The sequence below is a fragment of the Rhinopithecus bieti genome, unplaced genomic scaffold (genome assembly GCF_001698545.2).
Source record: "Rhinopithecus bieti isolate Rb0 unplaced genomic scaffold, ASM169854v2 scaffold_2439, whole genome shotgun sequence".
Lineage (NCBI taxonomy): Eukaryota > Metazoa > Chordata > Mammalia > Primates > Cercopithecidae > Rhinopithecus > Rhinopithecus bieti.
The window spans coordinates 2,366,942-2,392,593 of record NW_016804232.1 but is presented as its reverse complement, the minus strand read 5'-3'; the positions used below and the strand labels follow the sequence as shown (position 1 = coordinate 2,392,593).

The window sequence follows — 25,652 nt, the reverse complement described above, 5'->3', positions numbered from 1 at the left end:
TACTAAATGCGCGGGAACAAATAGAAAACTGTTAATTGTATAACTTAAAATATTAACCAATTACCAGTTGTGATGCTGCAACCAAAAGAATTCCTTTGTACCTCTGTAACTTTACATATCCTGTATGCATCGGGCTATAAAAAGCGGGCACATGCATCATTCGGGGCCCTCTTGTATGTTGTAGAACGGAGGGACCAAGTTCGAACTTGCATTAAAGATCCTTGCCGCTTGGCTTTGACTCTGGACTCTGGTGGTCTTCTTCAGGGAATAAACGGTCTGGGCATAACATCATAAGCTATTTCGGGGCATCGTGCTTTATCTTAAGGACAATGAAGAGATACTAAAAAGTTTAGATGTAGAATAACATGATGAAATTTGTATTTTAGGAATGTCACATATGAAATTTCCAAATTGGCCTTAATTCCTTAGGGGACTACATTCAGTTACCTTTTTTAAGTGGTCTACTTTAATACTGGCTTTTAAATTTTTATATCATATAGTCTGTGGGAAAAGATTATAAATAAATATTTGTATAGTATCTGATATATAAGAATTTGTTCCCAGAGTTTGTGGCAATAGTGTGGACACTGGCTCAGACACAAGTATGTGGAATCCATTTCAATAAGTATTATTTAAAATATTAAAAGTTCTTTTTCTGAAAAAAAGTCAATGCAAAACCATTTTTAAATGTTTACATATACACCTAAATCTCCAAACTGCTGGTAGTAATATTAAATGGAAGGTCAAAAGCTATTTTCTCCCTTTTATTGGACTATTATTAACCAGTCAGAAAGCCTAGCAGTTCATTTATCAGACAAAAAAAAAAAAAGTATAAATGCTTGACACATGAGCCATAGCCAAAATGTTATGACTTTATTTGAATTACATTATACAGACAAAGCATGCCAATCCATCAGCCTCAAGTTACTGCCCTGTTACCTATGGAAACAGTAAGATATTTTCCTCGTTACTTAATAATACCAAATCTCAAATAAGTATCACAACATGAAAAACAGATGTTAAAATGTGACACTCAAGGTCAGCTTACACTGCATACTTGCTCATTTTTAAGTCCCGGGTTTCTTCTCAAACATTGTTTCTGAAATTTTTCACAAGATTTTGTTGGATTTGGTTGCAGAGGTTAGAGTCTTAATACACATATGAGACACAAATAGAAAACTGATTTGTAATTAATCAACACAGCAATAAAATGGGAGATATTGCTTTGCATGAAATATGATTTTACACAAATGACCAAAATCAAGAGAACAGTTTCTATTTTATTTCAAAACATTTTCATTTGTATTCTCCCTTTACTGTGTCAATCTTATCAGTTTATTAAAGACACACCTTTCATTTAAATAGAAAATAATTTTTCATTATTGTGCTATTACAGACGATAATTTTAAAACTAAAATATGTGAATAAAGAAAAAGAAGAGAATATACTTCTCATTATGTACCATTCTCAGTAACTACCTCTAATATAAATTTAGTTCCAATATTTTTTCTATGTATTCATATCTATATAACTATGTCTATGGATATTTTCTTAGAAAAAATCCTGGAACCAAAACATGCAGTGAAGATCTTCCCATGCCAATTACTCTTCATCTACAGCATTATTTTTAAATATCAAGGATAGTGCCCTGACATAGATATGCTATAATTTATTAAACTAATCACTGATTTCTGTGCATTTAAATTGTTCCCCAATATTTCAGTTTTATAAGTATTGAGACAGTTAAATGCCTACACAGACAAAAAGGGGTCCCCAGAGAATCTCCAACCTGCCCCACAAGAGTTTACATCAGAAGCTTTTGTGCAAACGAGGGAACCTGCCCAGGGCTTGTCTGGGCATGCCCACAGTGCACTGGAGCCCGACATGTGCCCTGGGAGTTCATACCTTATGCAGGGGAGGAGCTTGCTCTCTTCAGCTGTATGGTGACCTGGGATTCAATCTGTGAGGCAGAAAACCTGCTAGCAGGACCCTTTCTTGCTTTGCTAAGAGTTCGTTTTGCTTTTTCCTCTTCGCCCAATAAATTCCATTTTCCTCACCCTTCTATGTGTCTGCGAGCCTAATCTTCCCTGGTCGTGTGTAACAAGCACCTGCTTTAGCTGAACTAAGGAGAAAGTTCAGCAACAACATTATGGCAGTGAACAAATATGTAGCTTAATCTTTCTATGCATTCTTGATTATTTCCTCAGCATAAATTCAAGAAATAAAATTTTGTGTCAAAAGGGTGCATATTTTAAACTTTTTGGTATATAACTGCTAAAATATTGTACAAAAGTACATTCCCAGTACAGGTGAGCAGATGAAATTTTTCTATCATTTTTTTTTTCTAGTTTGCTACTATACTTTGTTGATTCCAAGAGGCACATTTTTCTTTCACATTTTAACATCTTTAAAATCTAGTTATATATTACAATTTATGGCATACCATAGTTAGACTAGTGGCATTTTTTTTCTTTATCATTGATACTTATGATGTTGCATCATTCAATCAATATCTGAAATCTACAAAATATATTATCTGCATTCATATACAGTGGTTGTGTTTAGTAGATACAGAGAAGTTTTAGTATTTACATAGTGAGCTGCTTTCTTCATTGGCTTCATGTCCATGATTTCTCTGATTTTCTGTGATAAACACTTACCTTAGTTTTCTCATTATATATTACATTGAAATACTCAAAAATTACTCTTTTCACAAATGATTAGCCAATTACCCTAGCGATATTTATTGAATAGTTCTTTTGTGTCACATATTTAAAGCTTATTCTGTTTAAATATTACTAATCCCTTTAAACACAACAAGCATTTAATAGATAACCATAGATTCAGTAATTGAATTTGTTAAACAGAAGTAGACTTTGGAATGAGTTAAAGTTTTGAAGTAACTGTTTGGACTTTCTGCAGAGATGGCAGTTGAACAGGTTAAAAGTCAACCAGCCATTTGGGCTCCGTGACTTATTACTGCTCAGTCACGTTATATATAACAGGACCCAGCAAACTGAAACCTAGTATTTCTTCACTAATGATGACCACTCTTCTGACCTGATGGAATCAGGGAGGAAGGAGGACTGTGCAGGGCGGGAAAGCCTTCCTGCTTCAGTATTCAACAGAATTCCACAGGAATTTACTGGCAGCCCACCAGGGTCAAGCAATATGTTAGAGTCAGGAACATGTTCCCCACCCAGCTCATCAACTGACTTCGCAAGTTCCTCTTTTATAATGCCCAAGTCCAGCAATGCACTCACCTACCACTTAATAAGCAGCTTGTCTGTGCTCAGCACTAAAGACAGGCAGAGAAATAGGAAGATGTCTCTGACTTCAGAGTGCCAGCTAGTGAGGAAGAAAGGTAAGTCAATAACAAGTGCTACAAAATCCAATCCTTACTTTCCTGATGGAGGGGAGGGTGCAATAGGAGAACAAAGAAAACTATGGTCCAAGAGGAAACAGGGGAGGGCGAAAAACCACAGGAAAGTGGTACGTGAAGAATCATTTGGCTGATACAGAGTTGGGGGTACAGGGACTGGGAACAGCTTAACAAGCATATGGCAGGAGATGTGAGGGAGGATGTCAAAAGATAAGTCTGGGAAAACAGAAAAGGAGTCAGAAGATAGGAAGAGGAGGTGGAATTAGGACTCAGCAACTGACTGAATATGCAGGTAAAGACAGGGAGAAGTCTGGGATGATTCTTCTTTTTGTAGCTTTTATGCTTGGTAGCTGCTTGTGCCCATCCACTGAGATAGAAAACACAGGAGGAGGGGCAAAGGTAAACTCAGTTTTAGACACATTGAGCTCTTTTGTTTGTTTGTTTGTTCTATGGAAAATGAGGGCAACTGATGGATGGAGCATGCTTTGGGTGACATTCCTTCCGTCCTGTAGTGGAAGACACTGGGTTCCTGAAGGAAGGGAGACGGGATGCCAGGGAACAGGAGAGGGGACTTTAAGAAGGTAGCAGAGGCAGGCTAGATGTTCTTCTGCAATTGTACAGATGAGGTCACAGCAGCAAAACTTCCCATCCCACTCCACATCAATACCTTTGCTGTGTTTGCTGCACTGACCATAACTGCTCATTCCCTGTTGTGTAACTGAAATGAATAGACCATTCAATAATGCCCTATCTGTACAAATTTGGTCTATTTTAAGAACAAAGGAGAGAGTTTATTTTTTAAATAATGTTTCAGTAGAATTAAAAGTGTGATTTTTATAATCCAAGTCACACCGTTACAATTTTTTTTTTCCCCGTATACAACCTTAACTCCTGGCAAGTGGAGGGCAGAGAAACCACATTCACTCTGTACTGACCTGTGATTTGCAGCTGAGTTTTAGGAACATGATAGAACTTCAGTATGAATTACATATTTCTACATTTAAATCAGGGTCAGAAGTGGCACTACCCAGCGTGGGAGTTCAGACTGATTAATTGCCTTCATGGAAGGAGAAAAGTATGGCTAAGAACTGTGCAAGTTATTATTAAGTGTTTCATCCACATATTTCCATGTATTGTCTTGTACAGTTTGACTTGGCTAACACGCAAGAAGTTTCTAGCTTTTCCAGGGTGTTACAATCAGCTTTAAAAATGTCTAGAGTTAAATTTGCTTCTGAGAACAACTATTTGTGACTTAATTGATAAAAACCAGTGTGAACTTTATTACTGAAGACCTATGCATTATGTAATAATTTCCTTAAATAATGGGGAAGATCTTTAAAAAGAAAAACAAAGAAAACCCACACAAGCACATGGTTTTCATTTGGGGAGCAGGGGCTGGAGAGAGGCTCTGCTCTGAGGTTAACTTCATGGCTTAAGGTAAAACTAGGAGATTTAAACAGAAACTAGAGCAGAACCATAGCTCTCTGCTTTTAGGGACACTTAAATAAGTATATGACAAATCTCAGAGAATCTTTTGAATTTGGGTAGGGGGTGAGTAGTTATGTTCCTTTTGTTTCTATTTTTTTGTTTTGTTTTTTTTGTTTGTTTTCTTTTTTTGTTTGCTTTTTTGAGACAGAGTCTGGCTCGGTTCTCCAGGCTGGAATGCAGAGGCACGATCTCTGCTCAATGCAACCCGCCTCCTGGGTTCAAGCAATTCTCCTGCCTCAGCCTCCCAAGAAGCTGAGATTACAGGCGCTTGCCAACATACCTGGTTCATTTTTGTATTTTTAGTAGAGACGGGGTTTCACCATGTTGGGAAGGCTGGTCTCAAGCTCCTGACCTCAAGTGATCCTCCTGCCTTGGCCTCCCAAAGTGCTAGGATTACAGGCATGAGCCACTGCACCCGGCCTTGTTTTCAATGATTAATATTAGCTAATGTTCTCACGGAAACTGACATAAAGTTTAAAATGTTTCTTAATTTAATAACTTCAGATTGTTTTCTACATGGCAAATGGAAGTTAGATACCAAATGATATCCCCTAATGTGGTTAAAATGCCTCTTTTCCAAAAGGGGTAAGAGAATATGAAGAAACGTTTAACGCATGATCTGGTGGGGGGCATTATGGGAGGGACAGGAGAGGGTAGGGACTGGAGAGAAACAGAAGGAATAATCCAAACAATTTTCTACACAACTGGTAATTCCCAGACAAACACTCAAATTGACCACAGCTAGATGTCTAAGTGCCGAGCAGGATTAGCACATGCTACAGTATATTAAGATGACATTACATCCACCTCTGTTGTGGTTAAGGCCCAAAGATTAAACACAAATTAACAGGTGTCTGTGATTCTAGAATGCCTTGGTAGGACTTGCAAGGCAGTGGTGAAAACTGGTTTTGTAATCCTTAACCCAACACCTACCTCATGGGTATAAAGTTATTGGAATACAGTGGCATTTCTTGTGATAACACCCCTGACCAGGGATGTACAAAGGAACTGCTTCTTCCTGCCCTCAAGCTTAATCAAAGAGGCCTGCAGAAGATAATCAAGAAAAGATGAGAGGGTTATCATATCTACAGGACTTAGAGGGGGCTGAGGCAATGCTAGGAGGCCAGGCACAAGAAAGGCACTGTCTGAGCCCAGAGCCCTGCAGGAGGACTTTCTGAGTGGAAGAAGAACAAAACTGCCCTTTCTGGGAGAGGGTCGGCCTGCAGCAGTTTCCACCCCAGAGAAGGCCTACACCAGACTACACAGCGCCAGTCAGGGGAGACTTCTTCTGTCCTTGTATCTACTCTGTTGTGTCCCTCTCCTGACAGGTAATTGGGACCAGGGGTGCAGGACAAGTGACAAGTGAGGAAATGGAACAGAAGCCAACCGTATCCCCTCCTCCTCCCTCCACTACAGACTTCTGAATTGAAGTGGGCCACTGATAGAAAAAATAGAAGCTTTCATTCTAAAGTAGTTCAGAGACTTTGCTATTCCACCATGTTAATGTAAGAATTACATTTTAGACAAGTCTTGTGACTGAAAGGGATGTGGAAGACGTTTCACTATCAAGTCACTGAAAAAGTTCTGGGATGGGCCCAAAGTCGAGAGGCAGGAAAATCTAAAGGTTTCAAAAGAATAAAATAATGGCAGCGCACTCTGAATTCTGCTCCTTAAGTTTAACTCTATGGAGATGTGAGGCCTGCATATGGCAAGGGCCCCGTGTGGCCTCAAGTAAGAGACTCCATCCTCCTCTGAGGTATATTCAGAGGCTGAATGTTGAAATGTTGGATTCGACATCCCTTTCTGGAAAGACAGCAATTAACTGGTAGTTCTAATAAATACTTTAAAAGAAACAAATATATTTCCTTTTTTTTTTTGGCCAGCATTTCAAGTAAAAGCTGCATACTCAAGATAGATTTTATATAATCCTAAACTCTTTTTCTCTACAGAGGCAATTGGTAGTTTTCCTTCCATACTATATTATGCTCCAGGAGGTTTGCACAACATCCTATAACAAATTATGGTGAAAAATCAACTTTCATGTGAAACATATAATGTGAGATATACGCTGCTTTCCAGCTCTGCCTGATGCAACACAATATGCTTTATTTGGCTAGAAAATATAGCTGAATCTGTTCCTATAAAATTACTTGTGGTTAAGAGGAGGTAGGTTATATTTTTCTATCGGATCTCACCTATCGACTTTACTGTTAGCGTTGCTCCTTTAACAAATACCATTCCTAAAAGTTACAAGATGAATGTTTAGTAATCCATACAAATACTGTGAGTATTCAAACATGGATCCATCATTCAAAACCCCTATTTACTAAGCAAAGAAGCTGTAGTCTACATACCATAGAGAGCAACAAAGTCAACGTCAGTTTCAAGTGCCAGCCGTTATGGTTGGGCCGCCTTCAAAGTCAACTAAGCTTGCAGAGCCGCAGTTTCCTCATCTTTGATGCAGACCTCACTTCCAGAGCCATGGGAAGAACTGAGTGAGAGTGAGGATGTGAATGCCTCTGCCACGCTGTAAGTACTACCTAAGTGCGGGCCAGCCATCCTGTTCTGTACATGTCAAGGCATGAGCCACTCCAGGGAACCCAAAGACCCATGAGACTGGATACTGTGCTCAGAGTTTACAAATCTAAAATCTAGTTGAGGATACACAGAAACATTTTAACAACGAGTTCAAGGTTCAAATATAAACAGAATTCACAAAACAGTATAAATTCAATGAGTGATTCCGATAGTTAGTGATAAAGTTCCACAGAGGGCAGTGAACTCCGTGGGCAGCAGTGCTGAAGTTTCAAAAGGATGGAGGAATGGAGGTCTGTGGGGAGGATTGGATAGGAAAGAGAAACGGGTATGGCAGTTGTTAATACAGAGGTTGCAAACGAACAGCTCCATTATCAAATTTCACAACAAAATCCTGATTTCCAGCTTTTCTTTTCTTTTCTTTCTTTTCTTTTCTTTTTTTAGAGATGGAGTGTTGCTCTGTTGCCAGGCTGGAGCACAGTGGCGCCATCTCCGCTCACTGCAACCTCCGCCTCCCAGGTTCAAACGATTCTCCTGCCTCAGCCCCCCAAGCAGCTGTGACTACAGGTGCGTGCCACCACGCCCAGCTAATTTTTGTACTTTTAGTAGAGACGGGGTTTCACCATATTGGCCAGGCTGATCTCAAACTCTTGACCTCATGATCCACCCGCCTTGGCCTCCCAAAGTGCTGGGATTATAGGTGTGAGCCCATCATGCCCGGCCTTCAGCTTTTCTTTTAACCCCAGGGGCTGGGTTCAGGAGTTGCTCCTGGAAAAGTTGTCTCTCTACGGGCAGCGCAGTGGTCGCTTCTCTTGAGTTTCTCCAACCCGTTGGCCTTCCACTTTCTGCTCTTCCCTGCCCAGCCCTGGTAGGCATGTGGATTGCTTCATTCTTCTGATTAGAAGTTTCACTAACTCTTGCTAAACAGCGCTCCAGACTTAAGTGAACATCAACCTACTCAGGCAACCACACTGCACTCCTGATTCCTTCCTTTACCCCAGTCCACTGGCAGCGACTTATCCTGTAACACCTTAATGCCTGCATTTCACACGGAGAAACTACAGGCAAACCTTGAGTTTATTTTAGATGGCATCTTTTCAGATAAAAACTCCCCAAGGTAGTTTTTTTAAATTAAGATCTCATGGGAAAAAATAAATTAACCAATAATAAAACCTTTGATGAGCCCTGGGGTTGATCTTTCAATAAGTGGGTAATTATTTGCTGGGCTCTCCACTCAAATAAAATTATCTAGTTGCAGCATCTCTTTTTTTCCTAGACTAGTTATTAATGTGATTATAAAGTTTTCTCATTTGTTTTCTTTAGGTATGGTTTTAGAAATTTCTCTCACACTTGATTGCACACATACAGACACACACATCTTTAAAACTACTCTTTTTAGCCGGGTGCCTTGGCTCACATCTGTAATCCCAGCACTTTGGGAGGCCGAGGAGGGCAGATCACGAGGTCAGGAGATGGAGACCATCCTGGCTAACATGGTGAAACCCCGTCTCGACTAAAAATACTAAACAAAATTAGCCAGGCATGGTGGCCTACTCGGGAGGCTGAGGCAGGAGAATGGCGTGAACCCGGGCGGCGGGACTTGCAGTGAGCCGAGATCGCGCCACTGCACTCCAGCCTGGGCGACAGAGCGAGACTCCGTCTCAACAACAACAAAATAATAAAAATAAAACTACCCTTTTTATGAAGATCTAGAGGAGTGAGAATGAAGGAGGAGGAAGTGGATGAAGAATTCCAAAGGTAAAATATTAATAGCTTTACGTCCCTCAGTGCCCCTGACTCACCATCTATAAAACAGAGGCTGGGGTTATATCTATATTATTTCCACAGACTGAAATGGATCACAAATAATTTGTCCCTAATATCTGTAGAATAAAAATTTACAAATGGCTTCTTAGTAAGTAAAAGCAACTTCAAGGTTATGTCTGTAAAAATGTATCTCCTCTGTCTTCCATTCTACAGCATTTTCTGGAATGACAGAGAAAGAGGTGGTCCGCCGTATAGTTAACATGCAGAGAATGTTTCATAACCCAGAGAGAGATGCGGTCAGTACAGTGAAGAGTGGGAACTTTGAAGCGAGGAGTAATATCTAGGAATTCTTTTGTAGGAAGTTAGCTGGGTGCTGTCCCTAGTTTATGTACAGCCCTGTCCTTTCCTCAAGAAAATTTCAGTAAAGACCTATGTTGCTTCCAATGCTGTTTAGGGTAAAATTTGTGTTTCTTTTGTCTGAGAATGTCTTCAAGGCAATCTTCAGAATGCTATAACCAGTGGTTCTCGAAGTTGGTTCCTAACTCCTGACTAGCAGCAGCAGCACCTGGGAATTTGTTGAAATTAATCTTTGAGCTTCACGCCAGATCTGTTAGAAATTCTGGCAGTGAAGCCCCACAATATATATATAGTTTAAGTTACCCTCTGAGTGATTCTCATGCACACTGAAGTTTGAGAACTGCAGCTATCACCTATAGTGAGCAACCATTACAGAGAAACCATCTGTAGTAGAGACTATTGGTACCACCCATTCAGATCTTCCTGACCAGCCAATGCACTTGTACTCTGGCTGCTTGGAGGAATACAGCTGAGGGTTTACACCTGCGCCCTTCTCCGATTACTTCTCCATGGTTGGCAGAACAAGGAGAGATGCCTGGGAAGCCAACTACCCACAACCCTGGGTTGGCAATGACATAAGGTACTTAAGCCTGAACTCTTTGCAGGGCAATACAGCCCTGTGAGCCTGGGAACCAGGCCAAGGCTAGACTTTGCCTAAGACCATATTCTTGTAGATCCTCCTCCTTCTTTATCTTGCTCTCCTCACTCTCTTACAGGATTTCCCTAAAGACTGCTTCCTCATTAAATCCTGTGCACATGAATCCACTTCTCAAGTCCACTTCTAGGGAAATAGACTAAGACATGACTAATTGTTGTGTAATTACTTACGAAACTTTTCTTAGGGTGATAATGAATGGGACTAGTTATTGTTTGGTGGGGAAGAGTTAACAAATGAGGGAATACCCATAGGAGTCATCAAAAATGCATCCTACAACATTGTGTACTCTGGCACTGCAAAAATAAAGGTTGAAAACTGGTGGATCACATGATCTCTAGTGACTCTTCTAAAATTTATGTCATCATAATTCCTGACAGTGAATAAGAGATACTTATTGTAAAATTTTGTGACAGGAAGTTCCAAGAAGGGCAAGTACTCATGTTTACTAACAAAATAATTCATTGAACAAATGTTTACTGATCCTCTACGTTCTAGGCACTGGGACCTCTATGGTAAACTCTACAGGCAAAGCCTCTACCCTCAAGGAACTTCCATCTTGATGAGAGAGACTGGCAATAAACAGATGAATACGTGTAATCTGATACAGAGAGGTGAGAAATACTATGGACCAGAAGAAAGAAGCAGAAGGCGATACAGTGTGATAACTGGGGGTGGGGTTTGGGGAGTGCATTGAAGGGGTGATATTTGAGCAAGCAGTGACTGCAATAAGAGAAGCTATGAGGATATCTAGAGTGCTCAGGCGGAAGCAACAGCAAGTGTAAGACCTGAGGCAGGGGCTTGCTTGCTTAGCAAGGAGTCAGTGGCAGGAGATGAGTTCAGGACGTAGCCAGGCCCCTGATCACACAGGGGCTTGTAGGTCCCATATTCACAGGAAGAACATGGTGTGATCGGAAGGTCTCCAAGGGCTCTGAGCAGGTGGTGGCATGATTGAGCTAATGTAGATAGGGCAAGAGAATCAGGGACCACAGATAAAAGGATAGAGCAGCAGGCTAGGTGAGAATGAAACGAACGCTAACGGCTTCCAGAAAAGTTTATTGACCTATTCCTATACTTCCTTCATCCACTAAGAGCTCTGACAGGCCCTGCAGGATGCACACACTCTATATACTCAGTGCAATTCTCCTTTCCTTTTTGCTTTATCACAACCTGGAATGGGAAAGAGGGGTTTATGAGGGCATCAAGTCTCAGACATCCAGACTGAGGTACGTATAGGACACCGTTAAAGCACAGAATACCCAGGAAGTATTTCAGTCCTTGTACCCAATGTTGACATTAGTACTGAAATAATTCAATAGTACTAATATATCTCTCTGCTTCCAGTCACTTTCAATGGTGCTGTGGAGAGTTGGGAAGTATCCTTGAGATCACATTCTATTCTCTGAAGCTGAAAGGTAGGGACTAACTTATCTCCATTTCATTTTATTCAAAGTATATAAATATTATCAAATAATACCACAAAGAAAGATTTTATATCATTTATACTAACAGCTAAAAATCTGTAATTCATTTTTTCTCCCAATAAAAGCTCCTATTCATTGCTAAAATTTTATGTATTTTCTAAATGCACAGAAAAAAATACTTCAATTATGATTTATACTACAAGCGAGTTTTAACAAAAGAAGTCAATTCTTTTGTAAGAAACAAAAATCCACCAGACCTACTGAGAAACAATATTTAAGGCTGAAATCCATGGAGATTCCTTTTCTAAATGAAATTCAATTTTCCCATTTTTAAGTTTCCTGATGTTGACGGTTGTGGTATACGCGCCTGTGGTCAAGTGGTTTAGGGAAAGTGGACTATTGGAAGATTGTAGGTGCTGGTTTTAAAATTAAACCTTAATCTTTCACATGCCTTAAGGATTATATCCAAAAAACATTTGCGTTCCATGGGACCAAAGGTACTATCTCACCATTCAAACGCAAAGGGCCAGAAGTCTATTTATACATTCTCCATGATTTGTTTCCCAGATTTAGCTTTCTACAAGCACTTCCTTCAGGGAAACACACACTTTTCCTCTCTTGCAGCCCAATTTCCTGTAGGAGTGCCTCTTTAGGAAATGATAATCACAGCATCATTCTTGTGTTATATGACGACAACTTAGAAGAAAAACATGCATATACATTCATTCAAAACACCTTCCAAAACAAATGAGAATGAAGCAAAGAAAGGAGATGAAGAAAACGTTCTCTTTGCCCAAATAGTTCTGCCTTTTTTTTTTTTTTTAAAAGGTAGATTTTGCAGCATTTTCTTAGCTTATACTGAAAATTCATATCTATACTCCTCATTTAAAGGCAGGTTCTTCTTTTAGTGTTAGGTGTAAATTCATGTAATCTGAGTCACTATTCAAGTTCAGTCCAAACAGTTCTACCTTGAAAATTATAGGATATCCAGGTATCCGAGGCAGCTGCTGGGACATGCTAACACAGAGATGCTCTTGTTCCAAGAGTGAGGGTGGACGATGAGGGTGGGTAGTTCTCTACTTAGGTGAACTGTGTCATGACTGCAATCTTTGTGAAGACTCTTTTAAGGAGCAGGACTGCTCATCCTGAGCAAAGTGAGAGTCTGGGGACTGTGCTCAGAAGAAAAGAATAAAAGAGGCTGCTATGCTATATAACCTAGCCTCCTAAACGCAAAGCCAGCACACAAAGCTATCTCAAAATTTTTTGGAAATGCTATGGTTTCTTCTAGATCCAGACTTAGCAAGGTCTCTAGAGATAGCTGCTCGCTGGAAGTGGTGCTGGGAACAAGGCTGGCTGTCCCCATGCCAGAGCAGCCTCTAGAAAGTTGCTGAACGGATGTTACTGCCAACCAAAGAAGCCACTGCCATGAGAAATATCACTCAGAGAGGAAGGATAATGTTTCCACTTATTATAATCAAGTCCGTGCTCTAACCTCACAATGACCACATTTCCTAAATTCAAAGACTCTTATCATGCTGACTTTTGTCTTCTTTTTTTTTGAGACAGAATCTCGCTCTGTCACCCAGGCTGGAGTGCAGTGGCACAATCTTGGCTCACTGCAACCTCTGCCTCCCAGGTTCAAGCGATTCTCCTGCCTAGCCTCCCAAGTAGATGAGACTACAGGTGTGCACCAAAACTCTTGGCTAATTTTTGTATTTTTAGTAGAGACAGGGTTTTGCCATGTTGGCCATGCTGATCTCAAACTCCTGGCCTCAAGTGATCTGCCTGCCTCGGCCTCCCAAAGTGCTAAGATTACAGGCATGAGCCACTGCACCCAGCCACTCCATAATGACTTTTCCAGAAGGATAAGAATCACCATCATGATTGAAGACACATATTGATATAAATGTGTCTTCAAATCTAAATTAAAATATATTTACCATAGAATAAAGGAAATGCTGTATTATTAGAAATATTAATGATCATATAAATACCAGACAATATTGAGCCTTTCCTAGGCCATACATTTAAAGGTATGATATCATGTTATCTTCATAAAAATCACATGCCTCTGAAGTAGATATAATTTTTCTCATTTTATAGATGATGGACACTAAGGCCAAAGAAAAATTAAGGAAATTAAGAAAAGTGAGGGAACCTGGTTTTATAGCTCTGAACTCGTGCCCTTTGTAGCACACCAGTCCCCTCTGAGTATCTGAGATATGCCATCATGGAAAGGAGCCACCAGGGTGCAGAAGATGGTGCTGTTTGTGCTGTTGTCCCAGTATAATCCAGGGATAAATGTCAAGGAAAAAGGCAATAATTTGGCACCAGCAGCAGTTAAGTGGTCTGAGGCCTTGCTTCAAGCTCTGTTGCTTCTGATGGCATAAAAATTAAATATTACTTCTGGCATGACCCAAATTTTAGGATGAAATGTAGTGGATCAGAAGGAGCAATGGCTCTGGGGTCTGAAAGATATAGGATTTGTAATAGTGTTATGCTGGGATAAAAGAGTGAAATTTCTAGTCAGTGTCAAAATGGAGATTTATAAAACAAATGGTGCTGAGAAAATTGGAAATTAGAAAATAGATTCACTACTTCTCAATAACACCAAAATAAATTTCAGATGAACCAAAACATTGTGAATAAAAATGAAAGCATAAAGATCTTTGTGGTAATGGAACAGTTTTACCTCTCGATTGTGGTGTTCATTATCTAAATCTACCTGGGATGAAATGGCATGAAACAATACATATACATTATATCAATGTCAATTTCTGGATTTTGATATTGCACTATAATTATGTAAGACATTACCATTGGGGGAAGGGGAGGAAGGGTACACAGGACCTCTCCATATGATTTTTGCAACCTCCTGTAAGCCTATAACTATCTCAAAATAAAACTCAAAATAAATTTTAAATAAAAGCATAAAAGAAACAAAATGAAGTAAAAAATAGCTGAACGTGGTGTGGGTGAGGAAGAATCCTTTTTTAAAAAAAGAATTGATAAACTTAACTATAAAAATTGAAAATTTCTGAATGTACAAAAATATAAAATTAAAAGGCAAATATTAAGATTTTCAGTATATCTGACAAATGAGGAGTCAGAAGTCTTAATATGTCATTTACATAGCTGTTGAAAGTGTGAACAGACAGCTTGACCAAAAATCATGACTCCACTACTTGATAGCTACATGCCTTTGAGAAAGTTTCCTCACCTAGTTTCAGCTTTACCATCTGTGAAACGAGGACAGCAGTACCTTCTTCAATAAATTGTTCTGTGGGTAAATAAGTTAATACGATGTAATGTAAAGTCCTTAGAAGAGTATCTGGAAAACAGTGTTAGTTGGGTTAGTTGTTGTCATCGTTGTTATTCTTATTACAATTCAATACAAAAACGACAAAACCTCCCCTAACATCAGGCTCTCAGGTACGCGGACGCTGGCTGGGGAAAACTCATCCTTGGACAGACTGCCCTTCGCCAAGCTATAACATAATGACACCCTCATGCTGGGTCAGGCCTGGCCATTTACCCTGACAGCTGATTATCCATGGTATGTTATGTGACCTCTACCCTTGTGGTCACCTGTTAGCTGGAACTCCTTGCTCTTTCCAATACCCCTACCTCCCTGACTACTCACCCCCACCTCCCTTCTAATATGGGTCTTATTGTCCACTTGGCTAGGTAATGGCATGCTTGTAAGAGCCCCCTTGTGACAGCATCTGGTGTTGTCATCTGCATACTCCCACAGATCACTGCTGATAATGGTCACAAAATCCTTGTGGGTAGATAACTCCACTTACAGATCAAGAGAAGCGAACTTAGTAAAGCCAGTGACTTTCCCAAGATCACACAGTCAGCAAGAAGTAGTTCCTATTCTCAAAGCCAGTTTTTCTGAATTAAAAGCCAAGGCTGGAAGTTTTCAGAGTGATGAGAAACTCCCACATTATGGGCATCATCTAAACTGAGAGATTCCCAAAAAGAGTATCTAGGGCTCCAGAGGGAGCTTTTGGACACCTTGTTGTCGGGACAGGTTTTACTTTTCTATTCTTGATTCTCGTCAGAGTCCCAGAAAGGAGGACCTACCGTACAAGTCTCCTCTGGGCAGGTCAGCTGCTCCTATAGTTAGACCATGCCAGGCATGAGAACACATTGCTTTTGCCAGACCTTTAGTGACTTTAGAGCTCTTTCTCCTCAAATAGACTGGAGGCTCATAGAACACGGGGAACACAAGTTGCTATTATTTGGTATTCACTCATAACAATTAACATAGTGGTCTGTAACAGTGAATCCTTGGCTCCCAAACTTGAACAACACTGCATGAAGAAGGCAGAGACTGCCCATGTTTCTGTTTGAAAAGGTCTTGTATATATGCCCATCTTTGACCATATGGGATTATAAGTATAGAAACTTGAGTATCAATATCAGGAAATGTATTTGATTTATTGCTAGCTCTTAAAAATCACTATTCACTGTGAACTTGGGCAAGTGATTAAGCTTTACTGGATCTCTTTTCCCATACTGTGAAAGGAGTTTATCACTTTTCAACAAAACTACTCTAAAAGATAGTATCTCCAATCCTTCCAGTCTCCAAAGAAGTTTGAATATGTATATATAGAGAGAGGTCAGAGGAGGTGACCTTCTCAAAGGACTCAAGAATCACATTCTGTGGGGACGCTGTGAGTCAATGCAGAGCTTCACCTGTGCTGAGATCTCCAGGAAAACTCTGTTCAAAAGAACCATGGTCAACTGGACCCTGGCAAGGACCACTGACTACCACCTATAAAGACGACAGGCTGTCGAGACCAGCCTGACCAACATGGAGAAACCCCATCTCTACTAAAAATACAAAATTAGCTGGGCATGGTGGCGCATGCCTGTGATCCCAGCTACTTGGGAGGCTGAGGCATGGGGAATCACTTAAACACGGGAGCCGGAGGTTGTGGTGTTCCGAGATCGTGCCATGGCACTCCAACCGGGGCGACAAGAGCAAAACTCCATCTCAAAAAAAGAGGATAGGCTGAAACACATATAGACACAGAATGCAAATTTCTCCTGTTATAACAGTCCATGTAGATAGCATTTAGATGCTTTTCCTTGGAACAACAAAGGTGAGGTAGGACTGGTATAACAGCTCTGTCACACATAAAAACAGAACCAAAATATTCTTGGACACTTTGTGGGCTGATATGAGAGTTCCATAGTTTTAGGCTGTAAAAGAATTCCATGTTTAGTTCTGGTTATAGGTGAGGGGCCCATGGGATAAGAAACTAGCCCAGGAAATGCATTTCAGTGATCTTTCATTGAGCTGGAAATCCCATACTGACGCTTGCAGGACATTAAAAGAACACCTTGTTACATAGTTCTCTCAACCCCCAAAACATGGAGCAGACTCATATTGATGGATCACTATGAAACTGAAAGTAGCTTTACAGTAGGTTGACCTCTAAAGCAGAGAAGCTTAAAGTGAAGTGGACTCAATGCCTTTAAAATACACATAAATCGAATGTACCAATACCATATGCTCAAAACATCATTGCTGAGCACACGAGGGAGGAAAAGGCAGACGGATGCCCATAGTCCAAGAAGCTGAGAAGGTAATTTGTGGCTCTTAGAGGTAATGAATAATGATTTAACTTGGTTTTCTTGACTTTGATATTTTTTACAGAGAAAGTCACATGAAAATGTGTATTTTTCACTCTATTATTTCCCTCATCTGGAATGGTGCCAAGTTTCTTTCACATTAGGAGAAGTACCTTGACACAGTGAGAGGTTAGAAACTAGATTTTAAATTTCTTCTAAACTTGTTCTAGCAGCTCGCCTGCCCATCCAGTACAAATTGTGAGATGTAGAAGAAGTCTGATCATTGGTAACTATCTCTCTATCACCACTTAGATAATCTGAGGAAGGTCTGGCTGCCTTCAAACACCCTGCCTCAGGCAGAGCTCAGGTTTTTGGTGGCTTTGAGGGTTATTTTAGGAAGCTAATCTTTGGCGGGGCTTACATAAAAGGCTAACGACAAAGTGAGAGTTGAATCCTGTGTTGATGTAACCCAGGTGGATTGTGCAGTAATCTGTGAATTTCTTATGCCTTTCTACAGCTTTCCTTTGGCATATGCATGGCAGCAAAGGGACAGAACCATGGCCTTGGGGCAAACCAGGGTCTCCTAACCTGAGGCTAACTTTTTAGAGCATATCTCTCCTTCACTCACCGTCTGGCTCCAGGCCACATAAGAACTTCTTCCCCAACTCAGCTTCCTTAGCTGAAAGTAGGAGGAAGCCCCCACATACCTACTTCACAGAGCTTTCCAGTGAAGTTTAGCAAATGGGGATGGCAGAGCATGTTACAATTTTAGAACTGCTCTAGAGATTCAACAGTGAAAATACACTGGCTAATTAAACAAAATTTGGTAGAAAGGAGAATTGGAAATTCACCTTCTATCAGTGCCCAAATGGCTGTGGATGAACAATTCCTTTACTATGTATTTCTCTAGTTCCCACACAAACTCTGCCATTTCCCAGGGGATTGCCTGGAAAATACTATGCATATACCCAGCGTGTCATCATTTGTTGGGACACCTAGCAGCTACCTCTGAAAGGAGAGGGCTGGTGCTGGAAGCAGCCAGATGGCCCTGCAGAGGTAGCTTTGGTCCTCAGGCCTCCCAGTGCTGTAGGAGCAAGGCTGACGCCCACAGGGCCTCTGAACACTGGAATGGCGGATGAGCTCAGCTCTCTGAAGTGGCTGCCGTGGCTGAGATGGGAGTGCCCTGCCACACACACTTCCTAGAGGACAAGTTCAGCCAAAGCCACATTAAAAGATGGTTGCTTAATGTTGGCAGAACTTTTTAGGAGGCATCAAATGAGAGCGTGTGGGAGGGGGAGTGGGCATCGGTGTCATAAAATGACGAAGCCCAACAAACGTTTCCTGTCTTCACATTTAAAATCTCTGGAGGGGGAGGAAGCCAGCATCAGAGGCCTGGGGCTTTCCTGAAGAAACTATAAAAGGAAAGAATGATAAAAGGAGTCAGGGTTTCAGCAGGACCACTACCAACCAAAACAAAGAGTAGAGGGAAGAAGATCCCCTCTCAACCCCAACCCTTGCTTGTAATTTTCAGAATGGATTGGCTATAGGAAGCTACTTACAAGAGAGGTGAGGTTTGGTTTTGTTTCTGTTTTCTCCTCAGTGAGTGACTGTGGGTCGTATCTAGTCATTTGTATCTAGTCTCCTCTTACTCCCACAATAGATACATTTAAGAAGTCAAACAAGAATCAGTGGCTGCTTTTTGCACCACACACCGCCTAGTGGCCTCTAACAAAATACACTACCTGCTCAGAAAGTATCCCTTGCCATCTGAACTCGTGCTGTTAGAAATTAAGAAAAGAACAGATTTGAACAGCAGCTGATACTTAGATATAAAACGACCGACATGGTCAATAAATGTGTTTCTTCATTTTCCAGGACAGGGGAAAGTCATGGAGCATTTCCTCTGACATTTGTCAATTTTCAGTCACAACAAAAATACAAATAATTGATTTGAAAGCAGAGTAAATGAAATGTTGTTCAAAATACTCTGACAGCATTGTCGCTCTATTTCTTTCTGCTTTCCAAGTTACTCAAACAAGAGTGTATTGGGGAGGTTTCCCACTATAGAGTCCATGAGTAAATTCAATGCTTAGATTTCTCATTTCATGATCAATTAAATCTTACAGTGTAAGATTTCATGCAAGCAAGGCCTGGACAGACCCATGTCTTAGGGAGAAGCTAAGTTCTCTTGAATGCTTGAGGAATCTCCAGTCCTAAGATGGGACTGGAGATGTAAGGGCAGACCCACTCAGCTAATGTATGCTCCACTGCACAATTTAAAACACAGGGTGTAAGGCAGTTTTTCAAAGAGGTTCCAAGCATCTTAAGAGTCCCAGAAATTGTATTTGACTCATGAAATTTAGAATTCTCCACCCACACTTATCAATGTCATCTTCCTCCTTGTCCTTGTTCCACCCTCCTCTATAAATCAAGAGACACATGCAGCTGCCTACAGCAACCAAAAGATTTCTCCAATAAAGCAAATTCCACTTAAAAGGGGAAAAAAGTTTCAGAAAGGCTCACAGAGATTAAGTTAAACCAAATAGCCTGGGTTCTGATTCTGATGCTGCCAACAATGAAATAATTAATGGCATTTTTTAAACTTATTATTATTATTATTATTATTATTTTGAGATGGAGTCTCGCTCTGTCACCCAGGCTGGAATGCAGTGGCGTGATCTTGGCTCACCGCAGCCTCCACCTCCTGGGTTCGAGCAATCCTCATGCCTCAGCCTCCCAAGTAGCTGGGATTACAGATGTGCACCACCAGGCGTGGCTCATTTTTGTATTTTTAGTAGAGATGGGGTTTCACCATGTTGGCCAGGCTGGTCTTGAACTCTTGACCTCAAGCAATCTGCCCACCTCAGCCTCCCAAAGTGCTGGGATTACAGGCGTAAACCACTGTGAGGGGCCTTAACAGCATTTAAACGTCCTTTATATATTTCAAATTCATTAACATTATGCAATTCATTCACATTATGCAATTCATTTGGCCTTTATAACATACCTCTGCAGGACACGGGGAGACCTGTCACCCTTAGTTTACAAATGAGCAAGCCAACTCTAGGGTGGGTCTGTATAACCTGGCAGCCTTCTCACTCAGTATCCACTGCCATGCAGCCTGAGCTCCCTTTCTTCTCATGTCCCCACCTTTTCCCATCTGCACACACAAACTTCCTCGCTCTCCACCTCTGTGCCCCTTAGCAGCTTGTTTCATCATACTGTGAGTTGCATCCCAGTTATTGATATATTTCTCAGTGTCCCCAAAGGCTAGAAACCTCACTGAGGGCAAGGAGCACAGGAGCCCCATCTCTGATAGCCTGAGGACATGTTGCCCTGTCTTGAATGCAGTATGTGCTCCATAAAAATTTGGCACATTGAACCAAACTGCATTAATCTCATATGAAATTGCAAACCAGGTGAATTCTGTGCCTCCCCCACCCTGTAACCTCTTGTTCTCAACCCTGACTCCCACCTATCAAAACCTACTCCCAGATCTTTCAAACACATAAAAGACTGTGTGATTGATAGAAACTTAAAATGTTACTCATCACAGTAGGTAATAAACTTGAATCTAAATGGATGTGGCTCCAATTTCTGGCATAGCCTGAAAGTCTTGGAATGATTTGGGAATGTCAGGGCCTTTTCAGCAGACCAGAAATCACATTTAGAACCCATTGGCCCTTGAGCCTATACCAAAATCACAGGCATCCACAGTCACCCACCTCACTTCTCATCTATGAGTTGAAAAGTATGAGTCATGAACTGTTGGAAGCATTTTTAACTCACGAATTATGTGGATAGTAAAATGTAATGCTTCAACCCTAACTGGATACAAAGCCCAATCTTAGCAACCAATTAGACAAGGTTGACTTTGAAATCAAAGTAAATGACCAAAAGAAAAAAAGTAAGCTATTTCAACAGACTGTGTTGATAGCCTGATATGTGCAACTTGAGGCATCTGTGTAGTCTCCACAGCAAATGACAGGGTGTGGTCGCTTCTTCCTCTTGGATGCTGACCACAAGAGGAGGTCTAACCCTAATGGAGACAGCATCCTGAACTTGCTCTCTGCCCTGAGCTTGCACTCCAGTTACACAGGGTGAGGACTCTGCATTCCACCCTTGAAGAGTCCTGCAAGTCAGGGTGAGCCCCTTGTCCCTACCAGCCCCCATCTTTTTGAATTACACTTTGGGCCACTAAGTCTGGCTCTGCCTACCTCTTCTGGCCTCACCCTCCCTAACCCCTCTAAGAGCCTGGACTGAGGCCACCTGACACATTCACCTGAATTATGCAGATTACATAGATACCACCTTTACCTCTCCAAAGGCCTCCACATTGCTGTCATCCGGCCATGCCAGCCACTCGCAGGCTGCCATCTTACCATCTCTCCTCCATCTCCAGGACTTGCTCATGCTGTACTTCACCTGCAGTGCCCATCTGAGCATCCCACTCATCCTTCAAGATTCAGCTCATTAACCTGGAAAGTCTTGACTGACTCTACCAGTCAGAATATCTTCCTCTCTGTTTTCAAAAACTCTTGAGCACATATCAAGCACAACATGTATGACATCAAATTGGAATGTCTGTTAACTTCTCTGCTGGGTATTCTCAGAGGCCCTGCACAAGGCTGGCACATTGCGAGCACTGAGGGAAAAGGCTTGTTGGCTGTCTGACTAGCTGAATGATTGAGCAATAAGATGCAGTATGAGCCATCATCTCAGACCACGGTGAAGGAAAGGCCGCAAATCCTTGAGATGTCCCTGTTCTCCAGTAGCTAACACACTGCCTGCTTGGGGCATGTTACCAGGTAGTTAAATGAAACTGAACCACACAATTCTCATCTTGACCATCTTTATTCATTCAGCCATCAATTTTTTTGAGATGCAGTCTCCTTCTGTCACCCAGGCTGGAGTGCAGTGGCGTGATCTCGGCTCACTGCAACCTCTGCCTCCTGGGTTCAAGTGAGTCTCCTGTCTCAGCCTCTTGAGTAGCTGGAATTACAGGCTCCTGCCACAACACTCGGTTAATTTTTGTAATTTTTTTTAGTAGAGACAGGGTTTCACCATGTTGATCCAGGCTGGTCTTGAACTCCTGACCTCAAGTGATCCACCCGCTTCAGCCTCCCAAAGTGCTGGGATTATAGGGTAAGCCACTGCATCTGACCCAGCCATCAATTACTGAGCATTTATTACATACCTGCATTTCACTGGGTACTGTGAAAGCAATAAACCAGGTAAGCCAAGAGTCTAGTGTCTAAAGAAATAATAGACTTATAAACAGAAACGAGTCATAGAGGTCGGAATAAAACTCCAAGTACTTGTATGCAAGATGGGGAAGATTTAAATAGGGAGTTGAGTTTCAAGTAAGATTTTGAATAAGTATATGAATACACACTTTTTTGAGCCTTTTGGCTGTGTGTGTGTTACGTGTGTGTGTGCATATTAGTGTGTGTGTAGTGGTAGTATCTGCTACTGCCATACAAAGTACCGCAGTGCTAATATTTATGCAAATGTTAATTACACACTAATTACACACTATAATCTAAAACTTCTCTTGGTTATTTTCTGCCAACACAATGTCCAAAGGCAGGTCTTTACCATTTTTAGTTGTTTCTGGGTGAAAGTTGTTTTCATATTCCACAGACCCTAGTTTGCCTTCCGTAGGCTGCTTACTCTCCTGAGTCCTGGAAATCTCTCGTGTTAATTATTAGTTTTTCCAGCTGCAGTCATTGTAAACTGTAGTGTGCTTTCCCCCATAGTAATAAATATTCGTGTATGTACGAAGTAATGAAGAAAGTGTCGCTGAGCATGAAAGAGTTAATGTTAACAGTCAGGAGAGACAGACACAGAGCTAAAATCTACTGACATTCTCACACATTCCTAGTGGCTCAACTGCTTCGGATGGAAGAGGCTGAAACTTGGAGTTTGGAGGTTTTGATAATGACTACAGGATGGGCAGGAAAACAAAGATATAAACTTGGCTAGTTTTGGCTTTGGGTGTCATTTCCATTTCTTGACAGCACAGGGGTGAGAATCATTTTGGAGCTTTTTCATATTATTTACTTATCCCTTGGAAACTGGCATAGTCTACTCACCCTAAACATAAGATAGGGCCGGGATAGTGATGACTGGAGTTGCAGGCTGCACAGCTCCATTAGGAAATGAAAGTTTGCTTGCAGTGGGGTTTCCTAATCTGAACTTTTATGCCAAGTCTCTGACCTCAGACCTCCATTCAAATGCATCTCCTGGCTCAGAAATGGCTAGGATAATGGCACAGGTATCAGTTTCCTCTTCTACAATTCGTGACAATGGGTGACTGAGGATTAATGTAAAATCAGTTTAAGAGTGCTTTGAAATATTAACAGATAGTGCTGGACATGAATGCATACAGGTATGCACACACAGTATACATGGCAAATATCCACTAGACATATGCTATTAGACAGAAAGAGGAAAAGAATTGTTGGATGGGTTGGTGGCATACAGTAGTAAGTAGACAAGCATATCTAGTCAGAAAAGCCTTGTAGAACTAACTCTGCCATTTAGGACCTTAGGAAAGCTACTCAACCTCTCCAGACCTCAGTTTCATCATCTCCTTAACACAACAGTTCTTAACTGCATGCAGTTCCCTCCTCCAGGGACATTTGATAAGTCTGGAGACATTCTGATTGTCACAAACTGGAGTGAAGGGGTTCCTACTGGCATTTAGTTACTGGCATCTAGTGGGTAGAGGACAGGGATACTGATAAACACCCTATAGTGCACAAGACAGCCCCCATAACAACTATTCTTAACCCAAAATGTCAAAGGCTAAAAAATTCTGTCTTAATGGAATACTAATAATTGTACCTGTCTGAAAAAAAAGCCTTTGTAACTCTCAATAATATTTGCTATTTTAGTTATGATCATTGCCATTACATTATCACATCCTGAAAAAGAACTCACATTAAAATTACAATATACTTCTAAGGATTGAATATTAAATTCTCCAAGAAACATGTTTATCTTTTAATAAGTGTTTGGGCTGGGCACAGACTCATGTCTGTAATCCCAACACTTTGGGAGGCCGAGGCAGGCAGATCACTTGAGCCCATAAGTTCGAGACCAGCCTGGGAAACATGGCAAAACCTCATCTCTACAAAAAATAAAAAATTAGCCAGGCATGGTGGCATATGCCTGTGGTCCCAGCTATGCAGGAGGCTGAGGTGCGAGGATCGCTTGAGCCCAGGGAGTAAAAGCTGCAGTGAGCCATGATCGCACCACAGCACTCCAGCATGAGTGACAGAGTGAGACCCTATCTCAAAAAAATAAATAAAAATAAAAATAAGGGTTTAAGTAGATAACGTAAATGAAATAAATGATTAAAATGGCGAAAGTCTAAGGCATCTTAAGGCAATTCAGTATCTGGGCTATTTTGGTGCAAATGGCAAGTGTAATACCCCTCAACAACACCCATAAGCACTCATCCTGAAAACAAGATTTACATCATAAAACAAAGGGGATAGTCAGCACAAATGTGTCTGCTCTTCAAGCCAAAGTGACTACAACTGAGCCCATGACCAAGTGATACTGGTCTATCCAATCCCCCAAAACATCTCTAGCCACTTGGTGCAAATTCTTTCAGTACTTCTAGAACAAAGGTAGCCATTTCATCTCAGAAAGTTCAGAGCCATTTCCTAGCCATGATGTCTTTTTAAAAGAGGGATCTGACTACTGATGGCAAGAATTGTTTTATATCTTCTTCAGTTTGTTTAACAGGAAACAAACTGTTGGAAAGAGGACAAATTTGTATCTTTCTCATTGACTTCACCAAGGGCAAGGCTCTATTTAGCAACCAGCAAGAACAATGTAGAAATTGTTCACTAACAACGTGAATCACTTTCAGACAATCCCCAGAAAATCTGGGATAAGTTAGGTGGAAGAGAGATAGATGACAGTATGTGGAAAATGTTATTTATGAAAGTTAATAAAAATTTCTACTGCAAAGGAAATACTAGAGACAAAACTGAAAAGCCTGACATTGAGAATGAAGCTTATTCCAAGCTGATTCTGAGATACAAACAAGCAAAGGGCCAATTCATTAAGTGCCAAGTTCAAGAAAGGGATGGCAGCCCAGAGCTACAGCTGGAGAAGTTCCTCTCCTCAGGGTTTTGCCAGGAGCCTGCTCACATGCGTTGCAAACCATCACAGATATGTTAGGGCAGACCTGACATCCTTGCTGAACTTTCTCCACATCAGCTTTTCGCAGGACGGAAACAAGCTGGTAGGTTTAGGACTAAAGGCAATCTTCCTCATTCACACTGGAGGCCTTTGACAGAAACTTTCAAAATGGAAAACGAAAATAGAAGCCAGTCAAAATCAAGATCTCAAGTTTTACAACATCTGGAGATCTCTTTTAAGGACAATAGCTGATAAAACCAGAAATAAACTTGAACTTAAGTGAAAATGCACTACAAGA

At 41.0% G+C, this 25,652-nt stretch overlaps 1 protein-coding gene across 2 annotated transcripts in view; it reads right to left on the bottom strand.

Annotated features, from left to right (window-relative positions):
• The window catches only part of SUGCT (succinyl-CoA:glutarate-CoA transferase), a 732,347-nt gene that overhangs the window by 146,542 nt on the left and 560,153 nt on the right, over positions 1–25,652 (bottom strand). The window lies entirely within an intron of this gene.